Source organism: Marmota marmota, unplaced genomic scaffold, assembly GCF_001458135.2.
Source record: "Marmota marmota marmota unplaced genomic scaffold, marMar, whole genome shotgun sequence".
NCBI classification, from domain to species: Eukaryota; Metazoa; Chordata; class Mammalia; order Rodentia; family Sciuridae; genus Marmota; species Marmota marmota.
The window spans coordinates 7,090,892-7,111,028 of NW_026000130.1; the positions used below are offsets into that span (position 1 = coordinate 7,090,892).

Below are 20,137 nucleotides of genomic sequence, written 5' to 3' on the forward strand. Positions count from 1 at the left end.
AGAGAGAGGAGAGAGAGAGAGAGAGAGAGAGAACAAGAGAGTGTGTGCAAGCGCAAGAAGTTGAAGTCATAGCTTCAAGTTCTTCTAGTATTAGTATTAATTCATTCTTAAGGGTTGTGTCTTCATGACCCAAATACCTCCCATCAGGCCCAACCTATCAGTGTTCTTCCATCAGGGATTAAGTTTTTAAACACATTCTTTGTGGGGGACAAATTCAAAACACATCAGAGGGAGGGACATCTCCTCCCTGTAATAGATTGAATAGATATCCAGGTCCTAATCCCCTGTGTTAGCTTTGTGTTGATATGATCAAAATACCTGACAACAACAATTTTAGAGGAGGAAAACTTTATTTGGGCTCATGGTTTCAGATGTTTAGTCCATCTGGGCCAGTTCCATTGCTTCAGGCCAGGGGCAAGGCAGACCATGGCTGAAGGGCCTGGTGAACAGGGAGAAGCTGCTCAGCTCAGTGACCCACCTTCTCCAGTCACTCCCCACCTGCCTACAATTACTGCTCAGACCATTCACACCCAGGTAGGCTGATTAGGTTGCAGTTCTCACAATCCAATCATTTCATCTCCAAACATTCCTACATTAACATAGGAGCTTTGGGGGGATACCTCATATCCAAAGCATAACACCCTGGAACCTGTGAATATTGCCTTTACACCTAAAGAGACTTTACATAAGTGATTTAGTTAAGGATATTGAGATAAAGATGAAATCCTAGATTATCTAATTGAGCCCTAAATTCAGTCACAAGTGTTTTTTTTTTTTCTTTCCAGTATTGAGGATTGAATTCTGGGGTGCTCTACCACTGAGCTACATCCTCAGACTTATTTATTTATTTATTTTTAATTTTGAGGGTCTCATTAAATTTGCTTAGCTGCTGAGGCTGGCCTCAAACTTGCTATCCTCCTGCCTCAGCCTCTGGAATCACTGGGATTATGTATGCTCCACCATGCCAGGCTGTAAGTGTCCTCATAAAAAGGAATCAGAGGGAAATTTGACACATAAGACAGAAGAAGATGGAAGCAGAGAGAGTTTAGAAGATGCTACATTGCTGGTTTTGAAAATGGAGGAAGGTGCTATAACCAAGGAATGCAACTCAAAAAACTGGAAAAAGTCAGAAAACCAATGCTTCCCTATAGCCTCTGGAAAGCAAGTGACCCTGATGACACCAGTGAAGTAAATTAGATTTCTGGTCCCGAAAATTGTTAAGATTATAAACTTATGTTATTTTAGGCCACCAAGTGTGTGGTAATTTATCGTGCCAGCTACAGAGAAGTAACACATATTTTATCAACAGAAAATGGGCTACTGCTGTAAAAACAAATCAACAAACCCTTATATATAAGTATGGAATTGGGTGATGAGGAAAGGCTGGAAAAGATTTGAAGCCCTTAATAGAAAAAGCCTAAATTACATTGTACAGACTATTAGTAGAAATATGAATGTTACAGACTCTGCCTGGGAGGGTTCAAGAGGAGTGAGAAGCAGTAGAGAAAGCCTGTATTGCCTAGGGCATAAATAACTCACCATAAGCAGACTATTGGTAGAAACATCCACACTAAAAACACAGCTGAGGGCTGGGGGTTTATTTCAGAGGGAAAGTGTTTGCCTAGCATGCATGAGGTCCTGGGTCGATCCCTGGCCTTGTTTTCTTTTTCTTTTAATATTTATTTTTTAATTGTAGTTGGACACAATACCTTTATTTAATTTATTTATTTTTTATGTGGTGCTGAGGACTGAACCCAGGGCCTTGCACATGCTAGGCGAGCGCTCTACCACCAAGCCACAACCCCAGCCAAACAAACAAAAAATATAAGGGCTCAGAACAAATGAGGAACATGTTTTTGGAAGCTGGAGTAAAGGGAATCATTCCTTAGAAGGGGAACCTACATACAAGCAAAAATCTTAGCTGAATTGTGTCCTCTAGTTGTATGGGAGGCAGAACTTGAAATGATGAACTTGGATTTTTGGCTGAGGAGAGTTCCAACTGAAATGTTGAAGATGCAGCCTCATTTCTTCTTGTTTATAGTGAAAATCAAGATTTTAAAAAAAAGATTAAGTAAAGGAAAATCTATTAAGCAGAAGAAGAAGAAGAAAAAGGAGAAGGAGGAGGACGAGGGGAGGAAGAATCAGAATCAGTATTTGATGGTTTGGGAATTTTTTTTTTAATATTTATTTTTTAGTTGTAGTTGGACACAATATCTTTATTTATTTATTCTTATGTGGTGTTGGGGATCGAATCCAGGGCTTTGCCCATGCTAGGCAAATGCTCTACTGCTGAGCCACAACCCCAGCCCAGTTTGGGAAATTTTCAGTCTGTCCAGATTGCAAAAATTAGGAAATTCACTATTTGGAAAGTAAACTCTATCCTGGGGTTTCACTGATGACTTTGATCCACAGGAACTCAGCCCCTCTGGGCTGTGTTTAAAATCTTGACTCTGTTGTTCATTATCTGTGTTACCTTCAATATATCATTAACTTCTCTAAATTCTGATATCTCTTGCTGTCAAATGAAATGATAATTACTACTCTCACAGATGTGTCATGAGGCATAATTTTCAAAATATCTGTAAAAATAACCAAACACATTGCCTGATTTGATGTCAGCTTCTTCATGCCTTATTCTGATCAATATTTTGTGTGCCCATTTTCCATATTGCTATATAGTCTATTTATTTGTAAGTTAAGTTGCTGCCCAGTGTTCTACCAAGGTGATGTATGACCTTCATTTATTAATATTTAATTTATCATTATATTTGATTTCCTGAATAGGCACAGATTTATCCTCTGTCCTTTGTATGTGACACACATTATTTGCCTAACATGAGACCCCAGTGTCACTTTTCCTCATTGCTCTGGTAAGATTCACTCTATGTTCCTGGTTTAACAGGGCAACGTGGTAATGAGCAAAGGACGCTTCTAAGCTGTAGATGGGATGTGTCTGGAAATAGGCCATTTTCTGCCTGAGGGTCTTCAAGACCACCTCTGAGTTCAATGATTTCACACTGCTGAGTTGTTCTCACAGTGGTTTGTACTCACATAGTCATATTTATGAGTATGTTTTACTATAGCAAACAACTACAAGCAAAATCAGCAAAAAGCAAAATAGCACATGGAGCAAAGTACAGAGAGCACCAAGCACAAACTTTCAGAGTCCTCTCCCATTGGAGTTACACAGGACATGCATAATTTCCCCAGCCACAAGTAGTGATAACACATTCGAAATGATGCAACTTGGGAATTTCTTTAGAGCCTTTTTGCCCAGAGTTTTGGCTAGGGGGGCCAGTCATGTAGACCCCTCTGCCTGACACATACTGAAACTCTAGAATCCCTAAAGGGGATTGCACAAATAATTTAGGCTTAATGAGACACTCCTTTATGTTAATTGTGAAAATCTAAGCTCCTAATCACTAGCCAACAGCCAACTTTCTAAGTGGGAATTCCAAGAAACTGTAGTTAGGCCTGCGAAGTTAACTCTTTTTCTGTACAATTCACTCTCTTAGCCCTTGGCCAAGGAATCTTTAAAGCAAAATTACTATCAGTAGGACCTCATTCAGCTAGGTGAGACTGTAGTGGCACCCCCTTTCTCCACAGAAAAGTCTTACCTGGGCTTCTCCAGAAATCTCCATCATGGCTGATTTGGGGACCGTCAAAAAAAAGAGTCTGCAAAAGAATTCAATATAGATAAACTTCCTATTTTTCATGTTGCCCTGTTTTACTTGGCCAGTGGCCAGGAAGATACCAGCACTCCAGGTGCTGGACACCCCCTTACTAGTTTTTCACAAATGTATCCAGTATAGTAGTTTGTAGAAATGGGCAAACAAGGCCTTTGGCCTTGAGCTGGGCTTCACAAAGATGTCTACATTTTTAAGATAAGATAAGATATTAATTGGATTCCATGGTAACAGCTGGCAAGGTGAGGAAAGAAAGGGGGAGAAGAAGCTCTCTCCTTCTCAGGTGTTGTCCTTGAAGGGTTAACTTGCCCAAAACAGTGAGAGAAAAAGCTGCTTTTATGTAAACTTCTGCAGACTGTGAACTTCTGAGCCCTTCCCCTTACATGCTGGGTATAAAATTCTGAAACTACCTGAACTCGAGTTTCATGGGATTAATTGATTACAGCAAAAGCTGTGCCCTCTAATGGCTGCAGCCAAATAAAACAGTTTCCTGCTATATTTGGTGCCTTGCCTAGTCTGTCCCTACAACAAGACCAGCCTATAATACTGATCTCACTTATGACCTTTAGCAGTCCTGTGAAAATAAATCCCATTAACCATAAGATTCATTTTACAAGGCTCAGTGGCTTCCTCCTTACTTTTCCACATAAACCTTTTTACCTGGCCAAAGGCATTGATTTGGGTACAAAACTATGGTGAAGCTGACTTAATGCCTTCCAGAGCTGTCGTGATAGTCAGGACCCACACACCATGGTACAATCCCCAAGGGTACATGAGGCCCCCTGGAAACACAGAGTGTACAAAGTTAATGCACTGGGCAAGCGGTGGGGCTCTTAGCCTTTCATGTTGGGGACTACTGACTGAGAGTTCTCTGTTCCCTCCAAATGATTCAGTTTAGTTCCTGATTTCTTAGGGACTAGTTGATATGATCAGTTCCAAATAGTTTTGATTGTTCATGGCATCAGTTCACCTTCTCATGAGTGTGGGTGACATCTGGAGCTGTTCTTCATGGGAAAATGCAAGAGTTGGGGTATATATATCCATTTTTCATTGCACTAAAATTAAATGCCCAAGGCTGGGTAACCTTATTAAGGAAAGAAGTTTATTTGGCTCATGGTGTTGTAGGGACAAATGATGTAAGGCACCGAAGATAGCAGGGAACAGTTTTATTTGGCTGCAGCCGGGTTCAGAGGGCACAGCTTTTGCTGTAATCAATCAATCCCCTGAACCCTGAGTTCAGGTAGTTTCAGAGTTTTATATCTACCATGTAAGGCGGGGGGCTCAGAAGTTCACAGTCTGCTGAAGTTCACATAAAATCAGCTTTTTCTTTCACTGTTTTGGGCAAGTTAACTCTTCAAGGACAACACTTGAGAAGGGGAGAGCTTCTTCTCCCCTTTCTTTCCTCCCCCTGCCAGCTGTTACCATGGAGCCCATTTGTAACTTATCTTAAAAATGTAGACATCTCTTTAAAGCTCAGCTTAAGGCCAGAGGCCTTGTTTGCACATTTCTTCAAAGCACTATACTGGATATGTTTGTGAAAAACTAGTAAGGGTGACATGAAAAGAGAAAGTTTATCTACATTGAACTCTTTTACACAGACTCTTTTGCTCAATATGGGTGAAGATTTCTGGAGAGGCCCAGTTAAGAGTTTTCAGTGGAGAAAGGGGGTGCCACTTGAATTCCCCCCTTTAATGATGCGCCCCATAATTTAATCCTTTAAATTTAAGAGCATCATTACCATTATCTTGGCTTAAAGCCTTATATAATGTCAAAACCTTAGTTGTTGTCATCCTTTCAACAGCAACTTCTATAGTGGACCCAATAGTTTTAATGCACAGTGAAGCCAAACATGGGAGCAATGAAGAGGTTAACAGCAGAATACCCACTACACCAGTTAAGCTTTTAAATCTACCAAGAGTTGAAAACCATCTCCCCAAAGCATGTTTGGGACCCAAGTTTTAATGCCCTTCTAGGTATGAACTAGCACATATGCTAGTTCTCTTGTGTTGTTGGCTATATTCTTAACTGTTTGTCTATTGTCATCCATTTGGATGCAACAATCTGAGCTTTTGAACTCTCCACATATTTCTTTTTCCTCAGCCAGTAGGTAATCTAATGCCAAGCAATTTTGAAAGTTAGGTACTCACATTTGGTCTATTGTGTGGCTAGGAGGTCAAAGGCTGTGGCAGTCTGATTAATAATAATTTTTAGTATAGCTAGAAAGTGAATAATTCTGTTTAACATGTACATAGGAGTTCTATAGCTCCAACTGCCATTTTGTGCCCAGGTAGCTGTAGCATAAGTGGCAATAATCCTCTGGGGTGGCCAGTTACCTTCACCCCAAGATTGGTGACCTCCTAAATCAAGTTTCTTTTCCAATGGACCTCTTTTGTCTTTCCAAACAGTCATCCATCCATTGCATTCCTCTGAAGGACAGGTCCTAAATATATGTTTTACCACCTCTTGGTTATAATGGATTGTCTTGACATATGGTTTACATGATCTCCATGGTTGGAATAGGAGTAGGGGAGAATCCCTTATGGTTATCAAAGGAAACCAAACTAAATAATAGACTAACATTTTGGTTAGCATAGGTTAAACAGCATAAATTAACAAAGCAAACTAATAACACCAAACAAATCCTAGTGCTGGGAGCCATTAGCCAAGTAGGTATGACAATTTCCTTGCCAGCATACCCCATGTTGCTTAGTGGAAGGACTCGTGGAAATAGGACATTTTGCAGTGACATTGCAGTTAGGTGACCTTGCTCAAGGACCAGGGCGGATCCGGGATTAGGGTGTTCCCAGTTTAGGATAATTGGGTTTAGGGCGTTCCAGGTTTAAGATTATTCCTGCTGGGAATAGGGCGTATCCTGCTGCCTGAGTTCCCCTTGAGTTCTCACGGGATTCAGACAGTATTTTTTGGGAGATAGAAGCCCAGTGGAGGTGGATTTGGGCAGAGAACGTGGATTTCCCCAGAATGTGATTGTAGACGGCTGGTGTGAGTTCGGGAATAAAGAGTTGCTGTTTGAATCTACAAGCTGTGTGGTGGCTCGTGATTGTGTGCCCAGCCAGACTGTGACATCCTAGAAAACTTTTATAAGCAATATAAAAAAGTATAAGTGAAATTTTGTTACCCAGAGTCCAGTCAGTAGGAGTTACTGTTATCAAACCAGTAGCAAAAACCGAACAGAGAACTATGTATATATCTAGAAGCAAGGGGTGGCAATGCATTACAATATAACTATCTTAGAGGTTGAAAGCATTCATTAGTCCTGGTGGGAAGTTTATCTTTCACTGTGCATTGATCAGCCAGTCCCTCCTGTGTGGCTGAAACAGGGCTGTAGTCTCCTCAAGCTTCGGCCCTGCGAAGACCAGTCTGGAGTGACTGGAGCAAGGCTGTTGCCCTTCTGACCTCAAGCTTCTCTGGTATTCCTTTTTCTTTGGGATGGTCAGCTTCAAGGGTGTAGCAGCATCTGGAGAACACTCCCAGTCCTCAGCTGCAGGCGTGAGTCTGGTGTAGTGAATCCAGGGACCTATCTCTGCAAACTTGACTGCAGTTGGGCTGGATAAAATAACATGGAAAGGGCCCTCTTAAAGAAGTTTAAGGATTAAATATTCCATTTTTTGACCCAGACTCAATCTCCAGGCTTGAAGGAGTGTGTATCTGTGGTCAAACTTACTGGAAATCTTTTTCTAACCCATTGATTGAGAACTGTTGGGGTTTAAGTGTGCAGAGTTTAGCTCCCTCAGGCCTGACTTTTTGCAAGAGCTGTGGCTGTGATTTAGGTCAGCTGAGGCAAACCTCAGTTAGGAGGAGGAAACGTTCTCTTCCCCTTATCGCAAGGCACAAGTTCTGCATGGTTTGGCCAAGAGGAAGAAGCTTCCTGCATACTTATCCTGGGAACAGTACATTCTAAAGAAACAAATGCATCTTCAGGGGATTAGATAATGTCTACAAAGAACTTTAAGAGGGTACTTATCAAATGAAAAGGAACAGTCTGAATCTAGCTCTGTGTATCTGCTGAGGCATGATATTTGGGCAATGTGGGCAACGTGATATTAAAGAATTGCTTGCGGGCTGGGGATGTGGCTCAAGCGGTAGCGCGCTCGCCTGGCATGCGTGCGGCCCGGGTTTGATCCTCAGCACCACATACAAACAAAGATGTTGTGTCCGCCGAAAACTAAAAAAATAAATATTAAAAAATTCTCTCTCTCTCTCTCTCATCTCTCTCTCTCTCTTTAAAAAAAAAAAAAAAGAATTGCTTGCTTTGTTAGAAGAAGTGTATAAAAGGAACTTGCAAATAAACCTCAGCATGCAGTTGCAATTGCTGCCTTGGCTCTGCATCCCCTGTGTCCTGGTTATTTCGCGACCCTTACCCAGGGACCCGAACGCTCTAGACGTTCACAGAGAACCTGTAAAGTTTTTCCTAAGGCCTGAAGCTGTCATCTCGGGTTAATTCTCCTATCTCTCTTAAGTCTTCCTGTAGTCCCCTTGAAAGACCCACGGATTCCCTGTCCAAGAAAGACGCACGAGGCACTGGCTGCAAAAGCAAGAGGCGATTTATTGCTACACAGGCGTCTGCGGGTGCTCAGCGAAACCTCAGCCGGAGCTTCGGTGAACTGGCACACCGGGCGTTGGGGTACAGGTTTTTTATAGGGTCAAGGGGCAGATTTCGCACGCGCGGTGAGCAACAGGTTTCTTATTGGTGATTTTGAACCCAACATACAGGTTACCTAAAGGGTAAAGTTATTTTTCATTTTATGTTCCTGGAATTACACCATATGACAGTTACATATGAGCACTCTGATTTTTCTATTCCTGCTTATTAGCCCCTGTTTAGTCAGGCATGCCCTGGAATCTATTCTTCTGCTCTTTCCCAACAATCCTGTTTTTTTTCCTTTTAATCGGTTACACTTAACTGATTTCAAAAACACTTCTGGTGCCTGCGCAGGTTTGTGACATGGCCTGGTTATTCTGTAACTAAGCCTCGGGGTTACTGGGCTAGGGTCTTTCACCCTAAGAAGAGAGGGGCCTCATGTACATTATCTCAGAAGAAAAGAATCCAGCCCTCTTAGTGGGAGTGGATCTAATCTTTAACAGTGTAATAGGAGAAGTTCATCACAATGTAATTTAGTCTCCTGACACAGCTTACTCAATTGAGCCTTAAAGTCCTGTTCATCCCTTTAACTTTACCAGAACTCTGCAGCCTATAGGCAGTATGTAACTTTCATCTGATATTTAAACTCTTGGTCAGTAATCATATCACTTCTTCCCAAAAGCTGGCCCATTGTCTGATCCAATAGTTATGGGGATACCAAATCTGGGAATCATTTCCCAGAGAAGCATCCTGGTTATCTCCCTAGCCTTTTTAGTGCAGGTAGGAAAAGCTTCCACCCAGTCAGAGTAGTAACACACAAAAACCAAAAGTTATTTATAGCCCCATGAGCATGGTAGTTCAGTGAAGTTTACTTCCAAGTCTTCAAAAGGTGCTCCTCCTATAGTTTGGATTCCTGGTGGGAGCTTTGGCCCCTGACAAGAATTGTTGTGAGCACAAACCTCACATTGTTTGCAGATCATCCAGGTGTTGCTTGTGAGCTGAGGGACATAGAAATGTTGACTCAGAACTGTCTCAAGTGCTGTATGTCCAACATGTTTTCCTGCAGAACTGTCTGATAAAGGCTGGGGCTATAGTCTCTGGGATGGCTATGCCAGCCATCAGAAAATCTCCATAATCCACCTAAAAATTTTTCTTTTTTTAGTCTTAAATCATTTACTTTTATGTTGGGAGTATGTTGGCTCCCATTCTGTTAAATAGTCTGCCAGGCAGAAGTGCAGTATTTAAACCTGGGACTGGATTTTCTTCCCATTTCTTGCAGACAGCTAACCTGGCCTCTCTGTCAGCTCTCTGGTTGCCCTGAGAAACTGCTGAGAGCCAAGTATATGATGCATGGCATTTTGGGTTGAAAGGTGACGCCAGCTAGCCATTGAGATGATATGATTATGTTAAGATTTGCATTCATATGGATATTGGACTCCTGCTGTTCACCTAGACCTGCTACAGGACTCCTAGAGAGTTCCCATTGGTTGGGGAAGTACAGTAGGAGGGAGTTCCGGGGGAGGAGCTCTCTCTGGCGGGTCTGGGAGGAGGCCGCGTGGGTGGATCGAAAAATCTTCCCGGGCGCGTACTGGATATTGGTGGCAGTTTCAAAAAATAAAGTTTGTTCCTGCTTGAGTGGCTCGTGATTTTGTGCCCAGCCAGACTGCGGCAAGAAACCACAGTGTTTCCCTTTCAATGACCTTGGCAATATATAATCACAACCTTCCTGGGAGCCCACCGTGCATCCAAAAGTTTAAGAATTTCTTGCCCATCCATCATGCCCCTTGTTTTTCTCCTGAGTTAATTAGCCCCTTTTCTGTACATAAGGCCCTATGAACATGAAGGGTAGTGAACGCATATTTTGAGTCTATGTAAATATCCACACAAACTCCTGCTGTCAACTGAGGTGCTCAAGTCAAAGCAATAAATTTTACTTTTTGTGCTGAAGTTCCCTGAGGCAGAGGTTCTGCCAGCAGTGGAGTCCAGAGTGACTACTGCATATCCAGCAAAACATACCCCATCTTTTATAAAACTGCTTCCATCTGTGAAGTACTCCACTTCAGTGTCCCTGAGGCTGGTCTGCCAGGTGTGGTCTGCTGGAGAACATTTCATCCATGACTTCAATACAGTTGTGATCAGGTTGTCCAGGTCCAATGGGCAGCAAGGTTGCTGGGTTTAGAGTCCAGATGACTTCAACATGGAAACGTGTGTTTTCACATAACATGTCCTGGTATTGACCAAACTGTCATTAGTCAACCAATATTGTCCTTTGTACTCTTATGTCAAAATTGAATGAGGAACCCTGAAAACCAATTTTTATCCCATAGCCAGTTTGTCAGCTTTCAACACCAGAAGATCTATGACTGCAAGGGCCCAGAAACAAGGTGGCCAGTCTTGGGCTAGAAAGTCCAGCTATTTGAATAGATGTCCATGTACCCAGGACTTGAGTCAAAACTCCTACAGCCACTCCAGACTGTTCATGGACATACAGAAAGAAAAGCTTCTGTGAAATCAGGGAGCCCTAGTCCAAATGTACTGGGAGTGCTCGTTTAATGTCCTCAAAGGCCTTTTGCTTAGTTGACCCCCATATTAGAGGATCCCATTTTCCTTCCTTTGTGGCTTCATAGAGGGGTTTTGTCATAACTGAAAAGTTAGGGATCCATATATGGCTGAACCCAGTAGCCCCAAACTGGAATTGAGCAGATCTCCTGTTTCTTTTGAGGCCCAGTGGTTGTTGTGATCTGTTGCTGAGTCAGATGGTAACCAAAGTATTTGACCGTTTTCTGGATAGATATGGGCTTTTAAGTCAGAGTCCAGTGCTGTCCCAAGGATGGTGTACTTAAGCCCCTGGGAGGAACTGTCATTTAGGGAAGGGAGGCATACATAGAGTGTCTGGCGCTTTAAGATGCAGGAATTTTTTGTTATCTCCCAGTGCAGGATCTCGGCTGCTGGGATTCTCCAACTCTTAAATCTAATGTAAATCTTAGCAGAGATTGATGACCTGGGACATCATTTGTGTAAAAGGCACCTATGTAAATCTTGCCATGGGCCATGTGCCAAGATTGGAGGGCAGTGGTGTGGTCCTGTGCAGGTCCCAGAGTGGCAGCCACATTGTGCTCACTTAGGTGTTGCTCTTTGTCTGTGTGGCTTTCTCCTCTTTTTCAGGTGGGAGCCTGCTCTAATTGTATATAGTAGCGACCCCGCTTGTGTTTTTGTTCAGTAAGCCTGGATACATGGGGCTCTGTGGCCCTTCCTGCTGGTGGCTCACAGCATGTGGCTTGGAGCCAGGATGGCATGTCCTTTTGGAGTGAGCACCCTATGGCCCACTATTGGCTGTTAACATGAACATATTCCTTGTTCATTTGGGGGCTGGCAGCAGCTGATCCCTCCTGAGGTGCTGGGTCCCATGTATCAGATGCAGTTGTGTGTGTCTATGGGACCCCTGCCATATTCGTCAATCATCAACTTCCGAGCAAGTGGAAATCAACTGAAAGGTGGGGCTGGGGCCAAAAGCTAGAGGGAAAACATCCGCTCCTTTTCTGTTCAAGTCTTAGCTTTTGAGCATGGCAGTGGGTACTTGTCTGTGGGGCCATTGAAGGCTGGTCATGCTTTTTTTTTTTTTTCTTATAAATATTTGAACCATTGGCTTTGTTCTAGTGAGCCCTCCTTTGAGTGAACTCTGGATTTGTGGTGAGGGCAGCTGTAAGGAGATCCATCCTCCTTTTTTATCTTTTTTGGTCTGCCTGTCTTTGAGCCTCTGGATCTCAATTGACAGAAACTGTGGTGGCCACCTTAATCAGGTCACTGGCACACTTCTCAGTAAAGCCCTCTAGAATTGTAATTTTTGGCAAATGGCTCTCCGAGCCTGTACCTCAAAGGCTGCATTGATCACCTATTGCTTGCACCTGTGCATTTCTTCACTGACAAACTTGCACTGTAGCAGCAATGTTTGTATGGTGCCCCTCCTCCCCCGGGCACCTCTGGGCAGGGAGAGGAGCAGCAGCGGCGATGGCCTGGACATGTAGCTCTAAGTCAGTTGGACACATCTCTTTTGATTATTGCTGCCAGTTTCATAGGGCAGAGGGGCCTTAGGCAGATGTGGGGCCGAGAGAAATGTTCAGGGCTATCGAGGGTGTGAGAGGGAGATACTGGAGCAATGGGAGGCTTATCTCAGCCTTAGGTTAGGGCTCAGGGCTGGCTCCGATTCCTTCTAACTCTTGGGCACAGACGGTGTGTTTTGTTCTCTTTTTTCTTTCCTTTTAGACTTTCTATGAGGGCTTCCTGACATCTCTTTATCTTTAGATCTTATTCTTTGTTGGGGCCCCATCCTAGGTCTGGATAATGGCCTGCATCAGATCAGTCATGGTCCAGGGTTTCTCCATGTAGGAGGGAGTATGATTTTTCCAGCTTATGAGTGCAATGGTGGTGAAAGGCTGGCACACAAAACTGCCTTGTCTCCCTCAGGTGTTTCCCTCTGATCATTATGGGCAGGTCCTTTAGTCCCTTGCAGGGTCATCTGGAAAGTTCTCATCTGGGTTGTGGCTCTGGTCTTGGGACAAATATCCCACCTTAATCTTGGGAGGTGAAAGAGTCTTTGGTTCTAGGAAGCCATTGGCTCAGAGAACACCACAGAGGAAGGAATATCCAGTATTGGGGGCCATCATTTGTTGCCTTTGAGGACAAGGGGGCTGAGGGGACAGTCTGTTGTACCAGTGGTCTTGGCAAAGTTGGGTAGAGTGGCACATAAGGTGGTGGGTCCTCTTCTGGCTCATGGGGAAAACTGTTTCCCTTCCTGTCTTTCCTAGTCAGGTTTTCTGGTTAGCTGGTTTCCACTGGGTCTTAGAGACCACTGTGCTCCTGGCTAACATCAACTTGGACTGTCCATCCAGATAGGCTCTCAACCAAGGACACTGTTTCTGTACTATCTCTTGCCAGCAATCAATATAAGAGAATTGGTTCAAGGGTTCCAACAACAATCAAAAGGACCTCAGCAATGACTCTCTCACCTAAAGATCCTTCTGGTGGCCAGCCCACATCCTGGGTGAGCCATTCTAATTCAGAGATTATGCCACCTTTGTGAAGTGAGCTTCACCCCACATTTACCAGGAAAGCATACTTAAAGGTTTCTAACACACATTTCAGAAGGCCCAGTTTCCTTAGTATGCCTCCCATGTTCCACCCTGCATCGGTGTCACACACTTAGAACAAAACACACTTAGGGCAAGACTCTCTTGGTCCATCTCTGGCCGCTCCCCTCGCAGGGACTTAGGGCCCTCTTAGCCATTCGGGTCGGCATCAACCCCCAACCTGGAGCTTTAACCTAGACGTTGGTTGGTAAAATTCCACCACAGACTGTATGAGGTGCCACAGAACCGCAGATCAGGACTCTGCACTCGCTTCGGCCCTCGGGTTGGGTAGGAACCCTTCCCTTTGTCCATCTCACTCACACACTTTCTCACACTTTCATACAGACATGGCCAGAAAAAAATTTCTATACTGCCCAAATTCCAACAATTCCAAGCCAAACAAAAAGGGAGTCACAGTTTCCCCTCTGCTCACTGACCCCAAACAGAGACTACTCGGGCAACTCCCCAGGTCGGTTTCAGCTCCAACCACTTTGGAGGGTACTTGGGACCCAATAGAGGTTGATCAAGCCTCTCTTCCACCTGCTTAGGCCTCCAAGGGGGAGTCAGGTGGGTTGTGTTGGGAAAACATAACGGCGGCAGCCGCACCCCAGAAAAAAACCCAGCATGGCGTCTAACGACTCTCCTTCTCTTCTTTGTTTCTTTCACTGGTGCGAAACGTTCCCGCCGGCACCAATGTTCAAACCCTGCCGGTAGGAAGCCTTAGCCCCAATTAGAATTAACTTCTTGGGCCCCGGAACTGACATATGGAAGAGCTTGCCAATAAACGGGCGACCTGTTATCTACCTCAGCCCCTGCCACCTCTCTTAGACCTATATAAACACACAGCCATTTTTAATAAAGAGAGACCTCTTTGGTAATCTGTGTCGTGTGGTGTGGCGTTTTCCAGTCTTACAGGCTGCAAAACCAAATGGACCCGGGTCCTACCTTTTCAGATGGGTGGTGCTCCAAAACCCTAATCCTGCTTCCTGCTGCCTGTGGGTTCCATTGTGCTCCAGGGTGGCAGCCCCAGGGCCCTGGGTGTGTCCTCCTTCAGGCCAAGAATGGCCTGGGCAGGTCAAGGGGACCACTGTCCCCCATCGCCCCAGGGAAGCCAGTCCCCGGAGACAAGAGAGGCAGAATAGCCTTCCCTACCTCCTCAGTCCCATCTGGGTCACCAAAATGTTGTAGGGACAAACGAGGCAAGGCACCAAACATAGCTGGCAACAGTTTTATTTGGCTGCAGCCAGGTTCAGAGGGCACAGCTTTTGCTGTAATCAATCAATCCCCTGAACCCCGAGTTCAGGTAGTTTCAGAGTTTTATACCTAGCATGTAAGGGGAGGGGTTCAGAAGTTCACAGTCTGCTGAAGTTCACATAAAAGCAGCTTTTTCTTTCACTGTTTTGGGCAAGTTAACCCTTCAGGGACAACACCTGAGAAGGGGAGAGCATCTTCTCCCCTTTCTTCCGCCCCCCCCAGCTGTTACCATGGAGCCCATTTGTAACTTATCTTAAAATATAGACATCTCTGTGAAGCCCCAGCTCAAGGCCAGAGGCCTTGTTTGCACATTTCTTCAAAGTACTATACTGAATATTGTTGGGAAAAGTATAAACGGCAGCCATACCCCAGAGAAAAAAACCCCAACATGGCGCCTAAGCACCTCTTCTTCCTACCTTCTTTTCTGCAGTGGCGCGAAAAGTTCCCGCCCGTGTGAACTCTCCCGCCGGCGCCAATTTCAAACCTCGCTGGCGGGGAACCTTAGCCCCAATGAGAACTAATTCCTGGGCTCCGGAGCTGATATCTGAAAGAACTTGCCAATAAACGGGTTGCCTGCCATTTATCTAAGCCCTACCATCTCCCCCTTAGTTCTATATAAGCACACTGCTTTTTGCAATAAAATTGGAATTCTCCCGGCGAAGTGTCTTTGCGTGGGGAATTCTTTCAAATATGTTTGTGAAAAACTAGTAAGGGGTGTCCAACACCTGGAGTGCTGGTATCTTCTTGGCCAGTGGCCAAGTAAATAGGGCAACATTAAAAGAGGAAGTTTATCTATATTGAACTCTTTTTCAGGGACTCTTTTGCTGACAGTCCTAAAATCAATCTGGGTGAAGATTTCTGGAGAGGCCCAGTTAAGGCTTTACATCCCCTATTTTCTCAATCATATCTTTTTCTAGAAGGTTTATATACATGGAAGGATAAAAGTATTTTCAGAGAAAAATATTTTTATACAACTTAACCAGAAAGGCATGTCATGTTCAGGAACTGGTCAGGATGAAATTCTGGCCTTTCTGACAGCTTTCAGATGGATTTGCTTTTGTCCTGATCATTTATCCAGGGAGCAGACTAGGAAAGGCCAATCTTTGTCTGAGAACAGCGGCATTTCATAATCATACTACCATTCTCAGGTGTGTGCCCTAGGGGAAAGATGGGGTTTAAAACCCTTGCTACAAACTCAAGGAATCATGAAAGCCCTAAATCAATAGCATAATAGAGAGGGGACAGGAGTTAATCTGAGCAGAAGGAATATAGTTCCTGGAATATTCCCTGTCTAGTCACACAACACCATGGCCTGTTCATTGTATGGAGCAATTTCACACTAGCTTGTAATTTGGCATACATTGATTAGCTTTTAATCAGCAGACAGTACTAGGTTTCATTTTAAAGTTCAGGTCAAAGTAAACAGGGAATACTGGCCTATAATCCCTGCAACCCTGGAGGCAGAGGCAAGAGGATAGCAAATTTAAAGCAAGCCTAGGCAATTTAGTGGGACCCTGTCTCAAAATAGAAAAATTAGGTCTGGGGATGTAGCTCGGTGATGGAGTGTTGCCCAACATGATTGAGGCCTTGGGTTCATGCCCTCAGGAACACACAAAATAATAAATAAAAAAATAAATAGGATGGGAATGCAGCTCAGTGATAGAATGCCCCTGGGGTTCATCCCCAGTACCACACACAGAAAGTTCAGGTCAAGGGCTGGGAGTGTAGCTCAGTGGCAGAGCGCTTATTTAACATTGCACCTGGGGTTCAATTCCCTGCACTACAAAATAAAATAAAGTTCAGGTCCAGGTGATCAGCATTGGATTGTGAATTCAGAATTTTTAAAAAGCCAGTAGTTTTTCTTTAAGATATTACAGGGAACTGAGGGGATGTGGCTCAGCGCTTGAATGCTTGCTTAGCATGCACAAGGCCCTGGGTTCAATGTTTGAACTGCAAAAAACAAACAAACCAAAAATAAACCCAGATAAGATCACAGCCAGGATGCAGTGGCAAACACCTGTAATCCTGGAGACTTGGGAGCTTGAGGCAAGAGGATCACAAGTTTGAGGCTAGTCTCAGCAACTTAACAAACCCTGTCCCAAATAAAATAAAATCAGGCTGGGGATGTAACTCAGTGGTTAAAGTGTTCCTGGGTTCAATCCTCATGTATAGAAAGAAAAAAAAGAAATGATGGGCAAGGCAACCAGCTTCCAAGTGGCATACAAGGTTTTTTATCTTGTCCACCTTGGAGTCTAAATTGACTCCCTCAAAAATATCCACATTGGGCTGGAGAATCTCCAGTTCAAAGGGCCTAACATCTGGTTGCACAAGAGTTCTTTAGCAAACCAAACACCTTTCTCATACTCCCAAAGGGTATCTCTTTAGAGATTGCCTTTGTTTTTCACATCATCTTTCTTTTTCCATGTCTGTTTTGTTTTCAATACTCAAAGAATTTAAATTTTAACATGTCTTTCCACAAAAAGATAGCAAGCTTTGGTTCACCAACACTTTTTTTTTTTTTTTGCAGTTGTCATTGATTGAGGCAATTCGTCTATTAGCTGTGAAATTAAAGCATATAACATTTCACATCAGTTCTATCATGGATCCAGATACAACAGCCCCAAAATGCAAAGACTTAATTTAAAAATTCCTTCTTTTTATCCCCCTCATTGCAAATTTGCTCAAACCCCTAGCAGTAAATCCAGTATTTACTGGGTTAATTTCACAAGTCCTAGGGAAGGTCCAGGTTGGAATTTGAGAGTGTAAGAGGAACCTGGAAGTGGTATTGGAGAAGCTACTCAGAAATGGCTGCAGCTAGGTTGAAAAAACAACTGTAGCATTCTCTGTGTCTCCCACCTGGAGGGACAAATAACACAAACTTTTAACATTTTTGGCCTATTCAAAGCTGACTTTTGAAAATTTTAGGGCCCCATTCTCCTCCCACCCTCGAGGACAGAACAAAAACCAAAGGCATCATCTGAGCTGTACATTTTTCCCATTTCTTTGGCCAGTGTGGCCAAAATCAGCCAGTGCATCCAACAAACCCACTCTCCCATACATGGATCAATCATTTCAAATTCCACAGGTAATCTGTCACAACAGATCTCTCAGGTAATCTCAGGTAATCTCTCACAACTCAGCTGCTGCTTCACCCCATGAATGATTCTATAGCTATTTAGACAACAGAAGTTTATCATCCCCATGCTTCCTTCCCCAAGAAGTGCCATATTTCTCAGCATAATCATCGCAGATTTTATGCCAATTTTTTTTTTTTTGCAAATAAGTGGGGTGCAACCATTATGTGAAGATTTTTTAAATTGTGCCAATATTACTGAAAAATCGTTTATTACCAAACTGTCTTTTGTGGAAGATTAATATGCCCAGAATATTTGTGAATATGTGGTGGTGGTGATTATGCAGTGAAATGTGGTGGTTTCACTATATTTATATGAGATAGAATTATGTTTAAGCAAATCTCATTTCTGACACCAAAAGTGTTGTAAGTCCTTTGAGCAACCTCCAGGTTTAGTGATTCATGCGGATGATGCATAGGACTCAGCAAGTAGTCACATTTGCAGCTATGTTATGAAATCTGTTGGGGTTTTTAGTCTTCGTTCCCTCCCAATCTGCAGGAGAGATAGGGAGAACATGCCCCAGGCAGGATGAGCCAAGAAAGGAGAGAGTTGACTGACAGCCCACACCCAGCCCTCCCTCGCCAGAGGACAATCAGAGGTGTCAGACCAGCCAAGGCTGGAGCTCCTTTATTGAGGAAGCACACACAGCTAATACAAGGCACATGAGCCAATCAGGATAAAGGTCAGCAGGGTGAGGAGAGTTCATGTGTACACCCATTCTACAGGCAGTAAGGGGAGACACGAGCTGTCCATGAGGGTGGAAGGGTTCTGAGCCTATCCTAGAGGTGGTCCAACTTTTCATCACATCCCATGGTATCGCCTTCTGGCTGATTGCTAGGCACCATCTTAGCCATGTGTGGCCCCAAGACCAGGAAGTGAGCACCAGTCTGCAAGTTAGGTTTCCCTTTCTCCATCATAGGTTTCTATTTCTCTGATGTGATGTGCCCTACATCTCCCCCTTTGTGTTTTATTGGCAGGTATCTGCCTTAGGTTGTCACCTCTGGGGATCTTACCCGTCATTGACTACCACTCTGGCTCTTCAGGCAGTTCACCACAGGGTGGGCAGACCCAATGGGAAACCTCAAGGAAGGGAGGTGACTCAGACCTATGAAGAAAAACCCTCTTGACTCTGACTTACACCTGCACATCCTGGTAGAGGCCATGGCCAACCTCATAGGGTTCCCAGTAAGTATCTTGTAAGACAGCATATCGCTGCCAGAGCACCATCAATTGAACACCTTTGGCTCTATCCTTGAGAAACTGGAGGAGTCTATTGATTACACAAGGTCCAAATGTAAATAGAAGCATAATAGTAACCAAGGGGCCTACAAAGGGGAGAAGGTAAGGGAGCCACCCATTTAGCCCAGTCCATAGAAACTTGATTGCAGCTCATTCCAACAGTTTTCAAGGTCCTCCTGTTACCTTTTAATCTTATCTTGAACAATACCAGAGTGATTGGCATAGAAGCAACACTCCTCCTGTTGGAACAGACATAATTCTCCCTCTCTGGCAGTAAGCAGGTCCAGGCGACGACGGTTTTGGAGGACTACGGCAGCCAAGGAATCGAGTTGAGATTGCAGGTCCAAGATAGTGCTGGCAACATGGTGCATATCATCTATCATCTGCTGAGAAAGCTTATTGTACATCTGTAAAGAAGTACCAAGGCCAGCAAGTCCAGTTCCCATCCCTGTGGCCACCCCCAGACCCAAGAGCAAAGGAACAGCATGAATGGCTCTTTGGGGTCTGGAAAAGGAATAATCAACAGCAGATATGGGCAGGGACTGGTTATTAGGGAGGACCCCAAAGTCAGGAAGGAGGAGGACCACAATGAAGATCCCACTCCAATTACCCAGTAAGACACTGTACACCATATCCCCACAGAAGAAGGCAGTACCATTAGGAGGACAGAGCATACCACCTACTGATTCTTCAAAAAACCTATTGCCTCCACACCAGAAGGGATTCAACGTCTCCACATCTTGAGTGCCATTTCTAGTGAGCCATGGTCACCAAAGGCAAAAAGACTTCTGAGTGGGGTGGGAGTATAGGGCATCTACTAGGAAAAGGTAAAGTTATATTCCACCAAACAGAAATGGCAGTAGCCTTTAATGATCCATTCTTTAAGCACAGCCAGCAGTCTTGAGCAAGCTTAGGGCTGGTCACATTTAAAAGATCAAATTCACTTTATAGAATATTTTGAGTCTCAGGGTCTAAACGGAGAGGTCCCCGTTGCTTGGGTAGGGGGGCCCAAGTTGAGCTCAGTAAGTTTTTGTACAACCTTGTTAATAGCAGCCTGCCTGGCCAGATCTTGAGCTCCCCCCATCAGAGACCCGGGGG

At 44.1% G+C, this 20,137-nt stretch overlaps 1 long non-coding RNA gene across 2 annotated transcripts; it reads right to left on the bottom strand.

The window, feature by feature from the left end:
• Nucleotides 1-1,751: 1,751 nt before the first annotated feature.
• On the bottom strand, nucleotides 1,752-14,629 carry LOC125611126. Of its 2 annotated transcripts, XR_007341263.1 has the most exons (3): nucleotides 14,358-14,627; nucleotides 10,303-10,513; nucleotides 1,752-3,675 (listed from the first exon to the last, which is right to left on the bottom strand). It is a non-coding gene; the product is annotated as an uncharacterized LOC125611126 (long non-coding RNA). The 2 variants fall into 2 exon arrangements; XR_007341264.1 differs by lacking the exon at nucleotides 1,752-3,675 and having other exon boundaries at nucleotides 10,197-10,513; nucleotides 14,358-14,629.
• Between the last annotated feature and the right edge of the window lie 5,508 nt (nucleotides 14,630-20,137).